Below are 19,005 nucleotides of genomic sequence, written 5' to 3'. Positions count from 1 at the left end.
CCGCAACCAGAGAAAACCCACGCACAGCAACAAAGACCCAACACAGCCAAATATATATATATTAATTAATTAATTTTTAAAAAATTTACTCAGTTGAATTTTATGTTTTTAACAATGGGTAGGAGTGAGAAATGACATTATTGACATTAAAGAGGACAAGTCCTGGAAGGGTTAACTACCAGAGACAAGAGTTCTGACTGGAAACCAGCAGGATCTGTATCTGTATTTTTCTTTAAATCAATGTACAAGAAATTATGGGCTCGATGTGACCGCCTGCAGGCATCCTAAGTATGCACAACTCCATGGAACTCACGTAACGATCATCTCCAGAACGAGTCCCATACTGTGAGAGCTCCAGTCCAACATTTTTCTGCTGACACTACAGCAAAAGCAACAAAAGAAAAAGATAAATTGAACATCAAAATTTTAAACTTCTCTGCTTCAAAGAAAACTATCAAAAAAGTGAAGACAACCAACAGAATGGGAGAAAATATTTGCACATCATGTATCTCATAAGGGTCAAGTGTCCAGAATATAAAAAGAACTCGTGTAACACAAGAATAAAAGATAACCCAGATAAAAAATGAGCTGCTTCTTCTCTAAACTCTCTTTTCCAAAGAAGATATACTAGGTGAAAAACTGAAAGCATTTCCTCTAAGATCAGGAACAAGACAAGGATGTCCACTCTCACCACTCCTATTCAACACAGTTTTGGAAGTCCTAGCCATGGCAATCAGAGAAGAAAAAGAAATAAAAGGAATACAAATTGGAAAAGAAGAAGTAAAACTGTCACTGTTTGCAGATGACATGAAACTATACAAAGAGAACCCTAAAGATGCCACCAGAAAACTACTAGAGCTAATCAATGAATTTGGTAAAGTTGCAGGATACAAAATTAATGCACAGAAATCTCTTGCATTCCTATACACTAATGATGAAAGAAGGCTGATAACAGCAAACAAGTTCAAACTACTGGTAAGCAATGTTCAATCACTTCAGCTGCCATCAGCGGTCTCTCCCTCCAGTAAGCAGTTTAGTGGCCAAGTCTCAGGTTACCGTGAACTTAAGAAGATGGAAGGGATAGCTCAGGTAGAATCTAAAGGAGAGTTTGTTGAATTTACTACCTCGGTGAGTGGAAAGCAGCTTCCAAGCTAAATGCACATGCCATTCAATCTCAATTTCCATCCCCACATTTATGACCTTCCAGAACAGATTAGTGGAGAGTTCATTTCTGCATTAAAATCATAACTTTACCTACCAAATATCTCATATATGAAGAACTGGTGTTAAAAACAAGAAAATATGCTCAAAGTGGAGTCACCGACGCTGAGCCCCACATCACCAAACTTCACTTAATTAGTTTCAGCCTCTCCGAGAAATGGAATCTTAAACCAGGGAATCAGGAATCGCCTGGTCAGCACAGTGAGGTCATCTGCCTGGCGGACCCCTGCATCCCTTAAAGGGGGGTGGCCTTGCCACAACCAACCCACTTTTTCACAAGTAGAGCTTCCTGTTCCCGCTCCTTCTACCTGTAAAAGTCTCACTTTGTACAGCTCCTCGGAGCTCCTCTCTATCTGCTAGATGGGATGCTGCCCGATTCATGACTCAAAGAAAGCCAGTAACATCTTTAAAACGTACTCAGAGACTCCCCTGGTGGCGCAGTGGTTAAGAATCTGCCTACGAGTGCAGGGGACACGGGTTCAAGCCCTGGTCCGGGAAGATCCCACGTGCTGCGGAGCAACTAAGCCCGTGTGCCACAACTACTGAGCCTGCTTTTTTTTTTTCTCTTTTTCTTAGAGCATTTCTCTGAAAAACCTAGAGTTTGTAAGTCCTTCCTCTGTCGCTTTGATGTGTAAGCAAACCTTTTTAAAGGCTAAATAAGCTAGCTCCAGCCACAAGTAAAACCCAAGAATTTTTTTCTGAAGGGCCTGGGAGCCATCTCTCTTAAGGTAATGTCATGGGAGTTTAGCCTAGGCACCTCGACTACCTGCTCATAGAAATTAAGGATGTTTTATTTTTCTTTCAGAGAAAGGCAACCGACTAGCACAGACGGCCACCCCAACCCCCAGGTAAATTTAGGATGAAAACACATACAGCAAATGGTGTTGCCTAGTCTTTTTACAAGAGAACAAATTACCATTAATCTTGAGATTATGTATGTAATGGGCTGTAAATGGTGGGTTTTTTTTTTTTTTTCTGTTTTTGTAGTCTCATTTGCAGATTACCTGTGTTGTATCCCAGTTTCGGTTAATGATTGAATAACAGAATTCTTTTCTTTCCGCATTTGTGGAGAGCATTTCCTAGGTTGGCAGGAGATTTTATTTTTACCTTTTCCCAACATAAATGTGGATTGGACCACCTCACAGGTCCCACCTTGACAGCTCCCTCAATAAGGAAAGGTGGGGACTTGCCTGGCGGTCCAGTGGTTAAGACTCTACGCTTCACGGGTTCGATCCCTGGTCAGGGAACTAAAATCCTACATGCCCCACGGCACATCAGGCCCCAGCCCCCCCCCCCAAAAAAAAAAAAAAACATGGGAAAGATGTTCCTCTCTGACAAGAGCTTTAGAGACTCAGCCATTCCGGTCATGTGAGTGCCAGACCTTCCTACATCCCTGCCATTGTGACACCCTACCTGGATCATTTCAAAGATGTCTTACTCAAAACTGAACTCATGTCCTTCCTCTGAGTTCTGATCTCAGATACACAGGCCAGAAAATTAATCAGCCCTGAACCTCCCTCTTCCATCTTACCCCAGAGTGAACCTATTACCAAGCCCCACTGATCCTACCTTTTAAACGGCCCTCACACCCATCGACTTCTGCCTCTGCTGAGAGAGAAGCCAGAGTGATCTTTCATAAACACACACCTGCTGGTTCTACTCCCTGAGACTCCTCAGTGGCCTCCCACCATCCTTAGGAGAAGCTCCAGATACTTGGCATGACCTGTGAGTCCTGCATGGTCTGACCCCTGCCTACCTCTCCAACCCCATCTCCCTGAGTCGCTCCCCTTCCCTCTCCGTCCTCCAGCCCCAACTGGGAGCTTAGGCTCCAGGAGGACACAGACCATGTCTATTTGCTCATGCTATGTCCCTAGCACAGTGCCTAGCACATAGTAGATGGTAAACAAGCACATCTGAAGAATAATATTGGTAAAACAACTGTAGCATCTTAAATGGAAAGTAAAACATGAATTAAATTAATAACTATCCTTACACGTTTGTATCCTAGGTAGCTAACATAGGACGTGGACCATTGGGAGACTAAAAAATGTTAAATAATTTTGCAAACCAGAGACAAATAGGGTGAAATACAATACTGGCACTCCTGTCTATTCAGCTTTGCCACGCAAGTAACCAACACTGAGCAAGTGTCACACTGAGGTCTCTGCCCCTCCACACATCTGTCCCCACCCAGGGCAACCAGAGGCGTAACCATGTCTGAAGAAGGAGGCCGGGAGCTGGAACACAGACACAGTTTGTGGAGATGATTATATGTCCTGAGAAGCAAATAAACCCTGGGGCGCAGCACTGCTCGTTTGGGATCCAACCTGTGTCCGCTTCTGCCTTGGAAGCACTCTCCACTGCCCGCCACATGGGTTGCTGCGAAACTACCAGTCACAGCCCCTCCGACCCTCGACGCCTCACGTGCGTCCCTCCTTTCCCCTGCTTCGGCAGGCGGACTCTCAACCACTGCACCACCAGGGAAGCCCTCTCTTTGCCCATTTTAACTCCAACTCAGTCCTTAAGGTCTCAGCTGACTACTATCTCCTCAGGAAAGGCGACCCTGTCCCTCCTCACCCGGCCTGCTGCCACTGACCCCATTATATATTCTTACAGCGCCCTCTACTGTCTCCTATGGCGGGTACCACGACCACAGCCAATATTTAGTTGGTCATTTTCTATTTTCTGTGTGTCTCCCTTGCTAGACTCATTGCTTATGAGTTGCTACTTCAACTCAAGTTGCTACCTGAAGACAGGGGCTGTGTCTGCTTTAGCCATCAGCGTATCCCCAACACCTAGCACCTGCTGGTACAGACCAGCTGTTCAATAAATATCTGTGAAGTGAAGGAATTAATGAAATACATAGACAAGCACTAGCTTTTGGAGTGACGTGGAATTGGCTCTGCCCTTACTAGTTCAGTGCTAAATTTCTTCCCATCTCTGAGTCCATTTCTTCTACTATAAATGAAGACAGGACTTCCCTGGTGGTGCAGTGGTTGAGAATCCACCTGCCAACGCAGGGGACACGGGTTCGAGACCTGGTCCGGGAAGATCCCACATGCCGCGGAGCAACTAAGTCCGTGCGCCACAACTACTGAGCCTGCGCTCTAGAGCCCGTGAGCCACAAACTACTGAGCCCGCGTACTGCAACTACTGAAGCCCGCGCGCCTAGAGCCCGTGCTCCGCAACAAGAGAAGCCACCGCCATGAGAAGCCCGCGCACCACAATGAAGAGTAGTCCCCTCTGGACACAACTAGAGAAAGCCCACGCACAGCAACGAAGACCCAATGCAGCCAAAAATAAATAAACTTTTAAAAATTATTAAAAAAAATAAATTCTTGAGCAAGGACCTCTTCAGAAGCAACCCCTGTACTAGAATTAGTTTGTTTTATACAGAAGCCTAGTTTTAAAAGCCTGCTTCCCTCACTTATTTGCTGTGGGTGCTCTCAGCACCCAAAACTGGGCTGGAAAATATCGTGATACCACTCACTATACTATACTCTCTCGTGCTGAGAAATAAGAGATATCTACAACAGTCATTTTGGTGGGTGCTCAAAAAAGTTAGTTCCCTGCCTATCCTTAAGAATTAGATCACTTTTGCTAATTCTATCCCTGTATCACCAAGTTGAGGATCCCTTTTTCTATCTGCCACTTTTCTAGAAACTGACTTCCTCTGTTTTGCCCATACACAGGTTGGAAGACGTGAAAAGCACTTCCTGGTAATTCCATTAAGAGAAGCAAGTATTATGTTCACTAAACACACGTGTATATGAAGCTCAAAAATTATTTCGTTAACTATTTCGTAACAAAAGTAACTCGTCAATTCTCAAATCACCATAGCAAACGAAACTAAAAAGAGGGTTGTATGGATACCATTTGTTGAGCACCTATTCTGTGCCAAACGCTAGCTGAGTACCACCCATGCGCAATCTCACCACGCTTCTCGACAAACTCATTGCGGGGGGGGCGGGCGTTTTATTCCCAAAGTTACAGCTGAGGACACTGGTCCAAGCCGCACAGCTTGGGAACGGCAGAGCAAGGGCAGGAGGAGCAAGAGATGCCGTGGCCACCCCGCGCGTACGCAGCAGGCAGCACCCCGCCCTGCCTCCGAACAAAGGTACCTGCTGCGCTAACTCTGCACCGGCCAGGTGCCGCCAGCCTCGCCCGCGCACGGCGCGGAGTCGGGGAAATCGGGTCCGCCGCCTGCCTACACCCACTTGCAGCCGCGCAAACCGAGGCTCAAAGCTCAGCGAAGGCGCGGCTCCCCATCCAGAAAACGCTGAACCCGGACTCCGGTGCGGGCGCCTCTCCGGGTCCGCAGCCTCCGCTCGGCCTCCACACCACTTCTCTCCCCTCAGCGGGCGAGACGAGCTCGAGCCGGGACCTGCCGCGCGCCTCAGCTCGGGGCGGGACCTCGCGCCCCTCGCCTCCGAGGTTCCCCCGCCCGCAGCCCTACCTGCTCGCTGCGGAGGCCATGGCGAATCAACCCCATCCTCCCGCCTCTCCGGTGACGTATTTTTCCCTCGCCCAGTCGTGAGGCTGCGCCTGCGCGCTGGGCGGGCGCGCCTCAAGGCGCAGGTAGAAGGGGCTGGATGCGGAGGTCTGAATTGCGTCCTCCAGCCTAAGTGCTGTCCCTCCGTCTTCGGAGGGAAATTCGGAAGGTCGCGGTTTGAGTTCCGTGCACTCTTGGGGAAGAGGGCAGGGGACACAAAGTTGAAGAGTGTGTGCCACGGAGTATAAAGCCTTAGTAATTAAAGCGGTGTGATACTGGCGCAAGGATAAATAAAAAGATCAATGCAAAAGAAGTGAGAAGCCAGAAACAGCCCCACGGGTATGTAGTCACATGTCTTCTCCCCACAAAAGAGCAACTGTAATGAAATAGAAGAGTTATTTTGAAGGAAAAGTGCTCGATCAATTGAATGACCTTGGCGGGGTTGGGGGACGAACCGTAACCCCTACCTCACGCAAAAAAAATCAATCCAAGATAGGTTGTAGACGTAAATGTGAAAGACACGACTCTGGAAAATAACAGCCAACAGCAGAATATCGGGGTTTTTTAGTTTTGTTTTGCTTGGCTGCGTCGCGCGGTTTGGGGATCCTAGTTCCGGGACCAGGGATCCAGCCCTACCAGAGCAGTGAAAGCGCCGAGCCCTAACCACTGGACCCCCAGGGAAGTCCCAAACAGCAGAATATCGTGACCATGGGAGAGGAAAACACTTTTTAGCAGGACATTAAAAAGTACCGACCTTAAAGGGAAATGCTGATAAATTGGTCATCGTTAACTTTAAGACGTGGAAAGACACCATCAAGAGAGCAAAAGGCAAGCAATAGAGTGGAGAAGGTATTTGCAATACGTATATCTGAAGATGACTTTTATTAAGAATATATAAGTAATTCTTGCAAATAAATTCTGTAAAGATGTCAAGTAGTAAAAGAGGAAGCATGGAAAGAGGATGTGGAGAGAGAAACTGGGGGGAATTCTCATGGTTCAAAATTCAAGAGATGGCAAAAGTGTATAAATTGAAAACCTCCCTTCCTTTTGTTCAGGCACCCCTTTCTCCTTCACCTTGGTAACAGTGCCAGCTGTGCTTGTCTTTCCAGAGCCATCTTATGTGTGGTCAAGCAATTATGTATATATTCAGCATTCTCCCCACCGACCCTTGTTATACAAACAACATAATACTCTACACGCTGCTTTTATTCACTTTAGTCAATTAACATACCATGGAAGTCCTCACAAGTATCCACAAAATCTGAAAACAAGAGCGAAATTTTAATGACAGCAGATTTTGCATTAGAAACCCAGAAGCCAGAAGAAAGTGACGCAACATTTTTCAAGTGCAACTCAAAATTCTACATCCAGCAAAAGTATCCTTCAGGAATGAAAGGGAAACAGACATTATCACATGAAGGAAAACTAAGAGAATATGTCGCCAACAGGCCTACCCTACAAAAATGACTGAAGGAAGTGCTATAAACGGAAAGGCAATGATAAAGAAGGAATCTTAGAACGTTAGGCTCTAAGATATAGAAAGAACACTGTAAGAGAAAAAATATGGGTAAACAAAATAGACTTCTCTTAAATTTTCTAAATTATGTTGAATTGTTGAAGGAAAAATTATAACACTTTCCAATATGGTTCTCAACGTATGCAAAGGAAATATTTAAAACAATTACAAATGCGAAGGGATAAACAGACATAAAAGGAGGTGAGCTTTCTACACTTCACTTGAACTGATAAAATGTAGACAACAGTAGACAGTGATAAGTTATGTATATATAATGAAATCCCTAGGGCAACCACTTAAAAAGTTATACAAAGAGATACACTAAAAAATACTATAGATTAATCAAAATGGAATCCAAAAATGTTAAAATAACCACAGGAAGAAAAAAAGCCAACAAAACAAAACAAACAAAAATGAGCAAAAATAAAATGATACACTTAAACCTTAACATATTAATAATTACAAGATTAAAAGAAAGAGGTCTAAATACAAAAAAGAGATTGGCAGAGTGGATAAAAATAATATAACCAACTCTATGCTAGCTACAAGAAACTCAATTGTATAGGTAGGTTGAAAGTACAAGGATGGAAAAAGATAAACTGTGCAAAAGTTAATTAAGAGAAAGTAGGAGTGGCTATATTAATACCAGATAAAATTGACTGAAGGGCAGAGAAATATGTATATGTATAGCTGATTCACTTTGTTATAAAGCAGAAACTAACACACCATTGTAAAGCAATTATACTCCAATAAAGATGTTAAAAAAAAAAAAAGCAGAGAAAATTACCAGGGACGGAAAGGTACCTTACATATAGAAGAGTCAATCCCTAAGAAGACACAGCAACCCTAAATCTTTATGCACCAAACAACAGAGGTGCAAAATATGCAAAGAAAAATCTGATAGAACTAAAAGGAGAAATAGACAAATCCACAATTACAGGTGAAGACTTCAACACACCTCTCTCAGTACTTGATAGAATAAAAAGTCAGCAAAGATTTGGAAAGGCTTAACGGTACCATTAACCAACAGGATCTAATCAAGATTTGTAGAACACCTGCTAACACCAGAGACAACACATTCTTTTTAAGCACTCACAGAACATAAGTCAAGATAGACCATATCCTGGCCGTAAAAACTAACCTCAACATTTTTAAAATAATTGAAATTTTATAGAGTGTGTACCAACTACAGTGGGATCAAACTGGGTATCAGGACTCCCCTGGTGGTCCAGTGGTTAAGACTTCGCCTTCCAATGCAGGGGGTGTGGGTTCGATCCCTGGTCAGGAAGCTAAGATCCCACATGCCCTGTGGCCAAAAAAACAAAACATAAAGCAGAAGCAATACTGTAACAAATTCAATCAGGACTTTAAAAATGGTCCACATCAAAAAAAGAAAAACCTTAAAAAAAATTGGGTATCAATAAGAGAATGATAAAAAGAAAATCCAAAAACTTGGAAGCTGAACAACACACTTTTAAATAATCTATGGATCAAAAAGGTAGTCTCAAGTTAAAAATACATTGAACTGAATGAGGGACTTCCCTGGTGGTCCAGTGGTTGAGACTTTGCCTTCCAACGCAGGGGTGAGCGTTCGACCCCTGGTCGGGGAACTAGGGTCCCACATGCCTTGCAGCCAAAGGGCCAAGACATAAAACAGAAGCAATATTGTAAGAAATTCAATAAAGACTTAAAAAAAATTGTCCACATCAAAAAAAACTTTAAAAAATAAATTAATTAAATAAAATAAATAAAAATACATTGAACTGAATGAAAATGAAAATAGAATACAAACTACTACACGTAACATAGATAAGCAACAAGGATATACTGTATAACAGGGAATTATATTCAATATCTTGTAATAACCTATAATGCAATATAATCTGAAAAAATATATAACTGAATCACTCTGCCATACACCTGAAACGAACACAATATTGTAAATCAACTATACTTTAATTTTTTTAAAATGGAAATACTTAGGTATAAATAAAAGATGTATAGGGGCTTCCCTGGTGGCGCAGTGGTTAAGAATCTGCCTGCCAACGCAGGGGACATGGGTTTGATCCCTGGTCCGGGAAGATCCCACTTGCCGCGGAGCAACTAAGCCCGTGTGCCACAACTACTGAGCCTGTGCTCAGAGCCCGCGAGCCACAACTACTGAGCCCGTGAGCCACAGCTACTAAAGCCCGCGCGCCTAAAGCCCACACTCTGCAACAAGACAAGCCACCGCAATGAGAAGCCCGCACACAGGAACGAAGACCCAATGCAGCCAAAACTAAATAAATTAATTTTTAAAAAATAATAAATAAAATGTATGTGGAAAGGCAAAGGAACTACAATAGCTAAAACAATTTTGAAAAAGAATAATAAAGTGGGAGGAATCACTCTACCTGATTACAAACCTTATTATATAGCTCAAACTCTGTGATGTCGAGGGACGGACACATGGATCAATGGGACAGAATTGAGGACCCAGAAGGAGCTGCACACAATTATGTCCATCTGATTTTTGAAAAAGTTGAAAAAGCAATTCAGTGCAGAAAGGATAGTCTTTTTTTAACAAATGGTGCTGGAGCAATTGGATATCTATAGGCAAAACATATAATAAATAAAAAATAAAGAACATCAATCTAAACCTCACATCTTTTGTAAAAATTAATTCAAAATGAACCAAATTTAAATGTAAAACATAAAATTATAGGGTTTGGGGGATTTTTTTGGCCACAGTGCGCAGCATGTGGGATATTAGTTCCCCAACCAGGGATGGAACCTGTGCCCCCTGCTGTGGAAGCACGGAGTCTTAACCACTGGACCGCCAGGAAGTCCCTAAAATATAAATTTATAAGACTTTTAGAAGATAGGAGAAAATTTGGTGGAACTAGGAGTTGACGAGTTCTTAGACATGACACTAAAAGTATGTTCCATAAAAGAAAAAATTGATAATGTGGACTTAATTAATGTTAAAATCTTTTGCTCTGCAAGAAACCCTGTTAATGGGCTGCAAAAACTAATTACGGACTAGGAGAAAATATTTGAAAATCATATATCTGAAAAAGGATTCATATCTAGATTACATAAAGAACTCTCAAAACTCAACAGTAAACAAATGGACAATTCAATTTAAACACGAACAAAGAGGGGCTTCCCTGGTGGTCCAAATAAGGTTTAAAATTAAAATTATTCATTCCAAATAAGGTTTAAATTTTAAAAATAAAAAACCCCACATGACAGATGTTGAGTTTCTTACCACTTCCAACCTCAGGCTTCTCAACCTAAAGTGAAGATAATAAAGTGTGAGACCAAAGGTGTTACCCACCAGAGTTCTTGGCTTCCTTAACCAGTAGAAATTGATCAGAGGGCAGACAAGAAATTCAGGCAAGGCTTTACTGGGGCCACTGATGCAGTGGGGGGGAGGGAGAACAAACAACAGGTTGCCTTGTTTGCCAGCTCCCTGAGAGGGGGCAGGCTTGTTCCTCACATGGGGTGAAGGTAGGGGTGTGTCCAGGGGTCGGGTCAGAGGGGTGGCTTAGCTGTTTTGCCCACCCCTTAGGTGGTGTTGAGAGCAGGGGGTGTGCGCAGTACCCTGTTTTTGCTCCCTGCTCTTCAAAAGTGGCAGCTGGGTTTTTTGGTCTCTTTGTATCTTTTGTCCACAATTTACCCCAACTGTGCATGCACTCAGTTATTTTTAGTCCTATATAGTTTCCTTGTATTTTGCTGCCGGAGGAGAGGTGTGTCCAGGTGCAAGCACTGCAGCAAAGGGTCCCAGGTCCCTGCCTGTCTCAAAGGCAGTTGTGAAGAACCACGTAAGCTGTGATCAGTAAACTGTAGCTGTTGCTTTGATTGCTGTTGGTGGGGTGATTGTTGCAAGAATACGAAGTTGCATAAGCGGGCTTTCCTCTGATGAGGGCGGAAAAGAAAACGTGTTTTCCTGGTAACGACAGAGGCTTCCTGTAGTTATAAGAACTTCTCTTCAGTGATGTGCTTTGTATGATGCTGCTTGGAACTGGGGGATGATGACTCGAGGCCCCTCCTCAGTGGTGTGCACGTGTCAGACCACCCCTTCCTCCCGGAAACCTCCTGCCCAGCTCCATGTTTTGCCGAGGTTACTAAATAGTCAGAAGAACAGGGATCTGATAACAGAAGAAAGCTGTTGCTGTGTCAGCCAGAGACACAGACACACGTTCTGTTACTTGTGTTCCTAGGACATGTTCAGCCTCTTGGCAGGAAGGGGAGTTTTACTGCTCCTTACTGAAACTTAAGAGAAAAGCAAGTGCTGTGACTCCCAGAAATAAGAAAGGTGATATTCCTTCCCTGGAAGGAAGGCTTTAAGACTTTTCAAAGTGTCCTGTAGTGTCCTGTTGCCTATTCTAACAAATAATATCTACACTGTATTTCTTCAAATGCTCAGTCAGATGTAATATTCAAGAGGAATATCCATAAAGGCTGTGTCAGATGCAATGAACATTTTAATAAGACTGACTTTTCCACAGGGAGCTCATGGCTTCCTGTCTAGGGCTAGAACGGTGCTGTCCAGGACAGTAGACACTAGCTACCCATGGCTCTTTAAATGTAAATTAATTCAAAAAAAATTAAAAATTCAGTTCCCCAGTCCCACCAGATGCAGAACATTGCTACCACCCCAGAAGGTTCTGGAGGAATGTGCTAGATGAGTCACAGCGAGGGCACGTTACCCTTGACAAACAGCCCTTCTGCCCTCTGTTATTTCCACCAAGTATCTCTAGTCCTGTGGAAGACATCTGCGTGTCAGACAGTGAGCTGTTGTCAAATGGAAAAAACTAAACATTGGTCACTGGGAATTGAACCCGGGAGTCTGGCCCAGAGCACATCCCTGGAAACAGTCATGCCACCCGATTTCGGAAAGAAAGCGCGGCGCCAGGACGTGGCTGTCCCCACTTCGAGCCCAGGGAGTCAGCCCTCTGACTTGGTCCTGTGGACGCAGAAGCATCCCCCCAACACGTGCGCACATGCACAGACACGCACACACACACGCCTCAGGTGTGTGCAAAAAGTGTGGGAGGCCTCCTAAGAAGCCAATCCAATTTTACATTCACGAGGAACAATTTGGGTTTTGTTTGAATCAGAATAAATCAAATTGACAGTTGCTGCATCTGAACCTTGGCTTCATGGGACACGGTCCGACTTGCTTCTCTCTCCTATATTCAGTCCCAGGACTTCCACTTTCTGAGCCTCTGGGTGTATTTAATAAATGGAAAAAAATCCCCAAATGGGATTACAGTAATTATGGAACATTTTTAAGTTTTCCGTTTAAGAAATCATGTAATTTAACACGCAAATACAGTGTGATGTGTCTGTGTCGTTTACAGGAGAACTACAGAATTCACGGGAAATCTACTCAAAGACAGCTGCCCCAGAGGCTGTGCTGGGACAGGAGTGCAGGTGCCATGAGGAGCCACACCTGTCTCTCTCCCGTCAGTGTCTCTGTGACTCTGCAGTCAGAACGTGAGGACCTTTTGACTATGAAGCCAGGACAAAGGCCTGGCCCAGCTGCCTGGCGCTCCAGCGTCAAGTGGGGCACGGTGCCTGCAGACGGTGCCGCTCAGAGCGGGCCCATTCTTCTCCCACCGGGCACTAGGAGGCGTCTGTACTGAGACTCCCGGGGCAAGTTGCTAGTCTGTCCCTTTCTTCCAGTCTTAGCAGCTCCCCTTGCCAAGTGCCTCTCACTAGAATTGTGCATAAGTAATTCTGGCTACGCAGAGTAGACTCTTTCCATTCTCTATATTCTTCTAAAGAAACCCCTTCCTGAAGCAATTCCATTTCCCCTTCGCTGTGTATAGAGGACATTTAAGGAGGCCAAGGAAAAAGAGAGCTGCTCACTTCAATATTTCTCTATTGCTTTAGCACAGACTTCCCCCAAAAAGAGACTTTATATTTCTAAGCATGTCTGTATTCCTGAGATGGTCACATCCCTCTTTGAGGCAGGGAAATTCTGTCTCTGAGATAAAAAAAAAGCTTTGATCTCAAGGTTTCTCCCAGGAAGGCAGCAAGGTGTCAGGGCTCAAAAAAGCTGCAGCCTCTGCCATTTCGCATCTTAGAGACTTTCAGCCACTGAGAAGGTATTTTGGGTTTTTGAAAACACTTACGACTCTCACACACTCTGTTTAAGTATCTACAAAAACCTGTTTTGTACCCTTGCTGCCCATAGACGCCCCATCAGCCATGGTACAGCAGGGTCCATGACATTTCTGTGTCAGTTAAACCATCTGATCTACGAGATAGAATGGGAGGCGAGGGAGGGGTGGAAAAGCACACAGTGTGAGCCCAGGAGCCTGCGGCTCAGCTCCGTGGAACCCAGGAGTCCAGGCCTGGCCTTAGGACATCGTGAGCGCTCAGAGGAGTACTGACAGGCGCTCTCCTGGATCATGGTGTCGCCTGTGGAGAAACGCACTGCATTTCCTCACTTCCCATTTCCTTTGTATTCGTTCAACCAATGCTTATGCAGCACTTACTGTGTGCAGGGTACTGCGGGAGCACAAGGAAAATACGGGCACAGCTCTGGCCCACAAGACACGCATGACCTGGGGAGAAAGAAGACATGTCCACATGTAGCTGGGGCAGGAGGAAATGGCATGCAGTGTAGGGAAGTTTCAGTCACACTGCTGTGGGAATCCAGGAGATGGAGCTAGGAAGTGCATCCAAGAAGGCTGCATGGAAGAGGAGACATCCGTGTGGGACTTGGAAGGATGGGAGAATTCGGACACGTCCATTTCACCCTTGTGACATTAGCAAGGGCACAGAGGAACAGACGGAATGGTCAGTTCTTTCATTTGGCTACTGTGAGGTTGAGACATGAGATGTGGGGAAGTAGATCGGGTCCGACTGGACTCTTTTCAGTTGGCAGTGGAAGCCCAAGTGGGTTTATAGCACTGAAACCAAGCAGGACCCTGCGGAGACTTCCTGGGGACATGTCCCCCATGTCTCCTGCTTCTTGTTTGTAGAAAAGCTTTAGCATCCTAGGCCTTCCCCAAGTCCCTAAAAGAAAAATTTAATCAGAGAAGTTAAAAGAAAAGACAAAACGGGACTTCCCTGGAGGTCCAGCAGTTAGGACTCTGTGCTTTCACTGCAGGGGGCGTGGGTTCGATCCCTGGTTGGGGAACTAAGAACCTGCATGCTGTGCAGTGTGGCCAAAGGGGGGAAAAATATATATATACACACACATATACATATATATATACACACATATACATATATACACATATACATATATATACACACACATATACATATATACACACATATACATATATACACACACATATACATATATACACACACATATACATATATATACACACACATATACATATATATACACACATATACACATATATACACACATATACATATATACACACATATACATATATATACACACATATACATATATACACACATATACATACATATACATACACACATATACATATATACACACATATACATATATACACACATATACACATATACATATATATACACACATATACATATATACACACATATACATATATACACACACATACATATACACACACACACATATATACACACATACATATATATACATATATATACACACATATACATATATACACACATACATATATACACACACACATATATATACACACATACATATATATACATATATATACACACACATATACATATATATACACACATATATATACACACATATACATATATACACACATATACATATATATACACACATACATATATATACATATATATACACACACATATACACACATATATACACACACATATACATATATATATACACACATATACATATACACATACACACATATACATATATATACACACATATACATATATATACACACATACATACATATATATACACACATATACATATATACACACATATACATATATATACACACACATATACGTACATATATACACACATATACATATATATACACAATATACATATATATATACACACACATATACATATATATATACACATACATACAGAAACAAAGCAAGCAAGCAAGACAAAATAATAATAGTTTAGCCATAAAACAAAGTCAAGGACATTTGTTTCCCTCTCAAGGGCTGTAGACAAGATCCTGAGCCATATCCTTGAACTGTTTTGCCTGTACTAAAACCTGCACCAGGTGGAAGAAGTTAATTGCATACTGACCACCAGCATGTAGACCCCAGCATAGTTGGAACCAGAAGGTTGATAATGTTAATTTCCAAAACATCACCCTGTCACCTCACCACAAACCAATCAGAAAAATGTCCACGAGCTGATCACATACCCTACAGCCCTCACCCCAACACTGTCCTTTAGAGGGACAAAATGGCAAGTCACAATATATCTTACTGACTTCCATATAAAGTTAACAAAGCAGAGTGAGGGACTTCGCTGTTGGCACAGTGGTTAAGAATCCGCCTTACAATGCAGGGGACACAGGTTCGATTCCTGGTCAGGGAACTAAGATCCCACGTGCCTCGGGGGCAACTCAGCCCACGCACCACAACTACTGAGCTTGGGTGCCCTGCAGACTGCGTGCCACAACTAGAGAGAGAAAATCTGCACGCCACAACTAGAGAGAAGCCCAAGTGCTGCAATGAAGAGCCTGCGCGGCGATGAAAGACCCAGCATGCCTCAAAGAAGATCCCACATACCGCAACTAAAAACTGACGCAGCCAAAAAAAAAAGAATTAACAAAGGGAGTTTCGGAAAGAATTGAAGATCTAAGGGTTAGAGAGAATGTGGTGCATCATAAAATATTTAAAATAACCTATCTTAAATAATCTAAACTATTTAAACAATCTGTTATCATCACAAACAATTTAAAATAATGCAATTTCATAGGATGGTAAGTTGAGAGTGGTCACAAGATCCTATCTTCTGATGCAAAATTGGGACTGGTGTGAATATAACAGTTTCCAACTTCTGTCTGTGATTAAAATAAATTTTTTCTTGTGTGTGTTACTCGAACACAGAAGCTTTAGAAATTGTTTCCACATTCTGCAAAAACAAAACAAAACAACCTACAGGAAGGACATTATTTCTAGAGGGTTATCTTAGTTGATAGTTTGTTGCTCTGGAGGGAGTCTTGTAACTGACTCTCTGTATTCTTAATATATACTTCCAAGATTTATCTGTTACATCTGACCACAAGGATCACTGGCCTCTTTCTCTTTTCCCAAATGCATGACGGAAAATGTCCAACTCTCCTGGGTTTATTATTTAACAATGAGTTTGAGAGTTTAAATGAAGAGTGTGAACTCTGCTGATTAAGAAATTGTGATCATTCAACCTGCTCAGGACAGAAGTTGACACTTGTTGCATCTAGAAAAACTTTTTCCCTAAGACATAACAATTTTAGTGTTTTATGTAGTGGGCATTACTAATTTCAAACTGAAACCAAACTGGAATTACTTTATTAACAATTCTGGTTGGAAAGTTGTAACATGATTTGGCGAAATTTTAACATTTCAGGATATTAATCACCACACTTTTCTTATCTAAAATAGCCGGGGAGGGACTTCCCTGGTGGCACAGCACTTACGAATCCGCCTGCCCTTGCAGGGGATATGAGTTCGATCCCTGGTCCGGGAATATCCCACATGCCACCGAGCAACTAAGCCTGTGTGCCAGAATTACTGAGCCCGCGCGCCACAGTTACTGAGCCCGCATGCCTAGAGCCCGTGCTCTGCAACAAGAGAAGCCACTGCAAGGAGAAGCCTGCGCACCACAATGAAGAGTAGCCCCCGCTCGCCACAACTAGAGAAAGCCTGTGTGCAGCAACAAAGACCCAACGCAGCCATAAATAAATAAATAAACAAAATAATAAGGAGGGACTTCCCTGGTGGTCCAGCGGTCAAGACTCCGCGCTCCCAGCGCAGGGGGCCTGGGTTCGATCCCTGGTCAGGGAACTAGATCCCACATGCCGCAGCTAAGAGCGCACGTGCTGCAACAAAGACCCCGTGTGCCACAACTAAGACCCAGCACGGCCAAATAAATAAATAATATTTAAATAACATGCTAGTGAGGATGTGGAGAAATTGGAACACTCATACGCTGCTGGTGGGAAAGTAAGATGGTACAGCTGCTGTGAAAAACAGTCTGGAGGTTCCTCAAAAGGTGAAACATAAAGTTACCATGGACCCAACAATTCCACCCCTAGGTATATTCCCAAGAGAACTGAAAACAGCCTCACAAAAATTTATAGGCTTGGGCTTCCCGGGTGGCGCAGTGGTTGAGAGTCCGCCTGCTGATGCAGGGGACACGGGTTCGTGCCCCGGTCCGGGAAGATCCCACATGCCGTGGAGCGGCTGGGCCCGTGAGCCATGGCCGCTGGGCCTGCTCGTCCGGAGCCTGTGCTCCGCAGCAGGAGAGGCCGTGTCAGTGAGAGGCCCGCGTACCGCAAAAAAAAATAATAATAATAAAAAAAATTTATAGGCTAGAACAAATAATTCTAAAATTTGTATGGAACTACAAAAGATCCTGAATAGCCCCCCAAAACACCAAAAAACAAATAACCTTGAGAAAGAAGAACAAAGCTGGAAACTGGAGGCAGCACACCCTGACTCCAAACTGTATCCCAGAGCTAGGGTGATTAACAGTGTGGTACTGGTATATAAACAGACACCTAGATCAGTGGGACAGAATTAAGAGCCCAGAAGTAAACCCTCTCAGACATGGTCAATTAACCTACGACAGAGGAGCCAAGAATATACGATGGGGAAAGGACGGTCTCTTCCAAAAATGGTGTTGGGGGCAATCCCTGGCCGTCCAGTGGTTAGGGCTCCGAGCTTCCACTGCAAGGGGCGTGGGTTCAGTTCCTGGTCGGGGAACTAAGATCCCGCATACCACATGGCACAGAAAGAAAAAAAAAAAAAAACAGGGGGGGGAAAACTGGACAGCTACACGCAAAAGAATGAAACTGGACTACTTTCTTACGTCACACACAGAAAGACTTGAACTTAAGAGCTGAAATCACGTTTCAGCTAAGCCACACCATTTCCATATCAAGCAACGTGGGTATTGAATCTTACATTTAAAAAAACAGAAACTTTTTTTTTAATTTAACCATTTCTTGGGCAGCAGCTTAAATCTCCACTCACTTCTTTTCGTTCCAGTTGGGCTGCTGGAATTTGCCCCCCACACGAGTGATTCAGTGGTCAACTTGCACGTGGTTTATCCACAGACTCCGGGGCTCCCCTTCCCGGACTCTGTCCTCACTTTTCAGTGGCTTTAGTTTTTCTGTGCTCTGTTCTCTAATTCTTCAGTCCAGAAAGACTGTGTGTTTTCTATCAGAGCTTCAGCCTCCCTGTTTGGGCTCCTGCTAGCGTGGCCTGTCCTCAGTCTGTAAGCCATAAAAAACAGGTCTCTTCCTCGGGGCAGGTCCCTTCGTCCAAGCGTCTACTTCCTCACAATTGGGCTCATTCTCCAATGCCTTCAGGTATTTGTGTTTGCATTCTGACAAGAGTTCATAGTTGTTATCTGAGAGAGGATTATAGGATATACTTGACCATGTTGAAAGCACAATTCCATGGATGTTTACATTAAAAAAATTTGAAAACTAAACAAAACAAACAAAAAACAGATATAGAGAATAACATTTTAGGCCATGTTAGTCCCATGGATAGTGGGAAATGCCTTTTGAGGCAAATACCTTACCATATCACTTTTTTTTTTTTTTTTTTTTTTTTTTTTTTTTTT

The 19,005-nt window shown here is 43.4% G+C and overlaps 1 protein-coding gene across 2 annotated transcripts in view; it reads right to left on the bottom strand.

The window, feature by feature from the left end:
• DHRS7B (dehydrogenase/reductase 7B) overlaps positions 1 to 5,714 on the bottom strand; it is a 39,471-nt gene extending 33,757 nt beyond the window's left edge. For both annotated transcript variants that reach the window (XM_024752858.1, XM_024752866.1), the window contains exon 1: positions 5,678 to 5,714. The gene's annotated coding sequence lies outside the window, so the exon portion shown is untranslated. The remainder of the gene's footprint in view (positions 1 to 5,677) is intronic.
• Between the last annotated feature and the right edge of the window lie 13,291 nt (positions 5,715 to 19,005).

Source organism: Neophocaena asiaeorientalis, unplaced genomic scaffold, assembly GCF_003031525.2.
Source record: "Neophocaena asiaeorientalis asiaeorientalis breed wild unplaced genomic scaffold, Neophocaena_asiaeorientalis_V1.1 scaffold540, whole genome shotgun sequence".
Classification (NCBI taxonomy): domain Eukaryota; kingdom Metazoa; phylum Chordata; class Mammalia; order Artiodactyla; family Phocoenidae; genus Neophocaena; species Neophocaena asiaeorientalis.
Note: the sequence above shows the minus strand (reverse complement) of the source record. Positions and strands in the feature narration are given on the sequence as shown.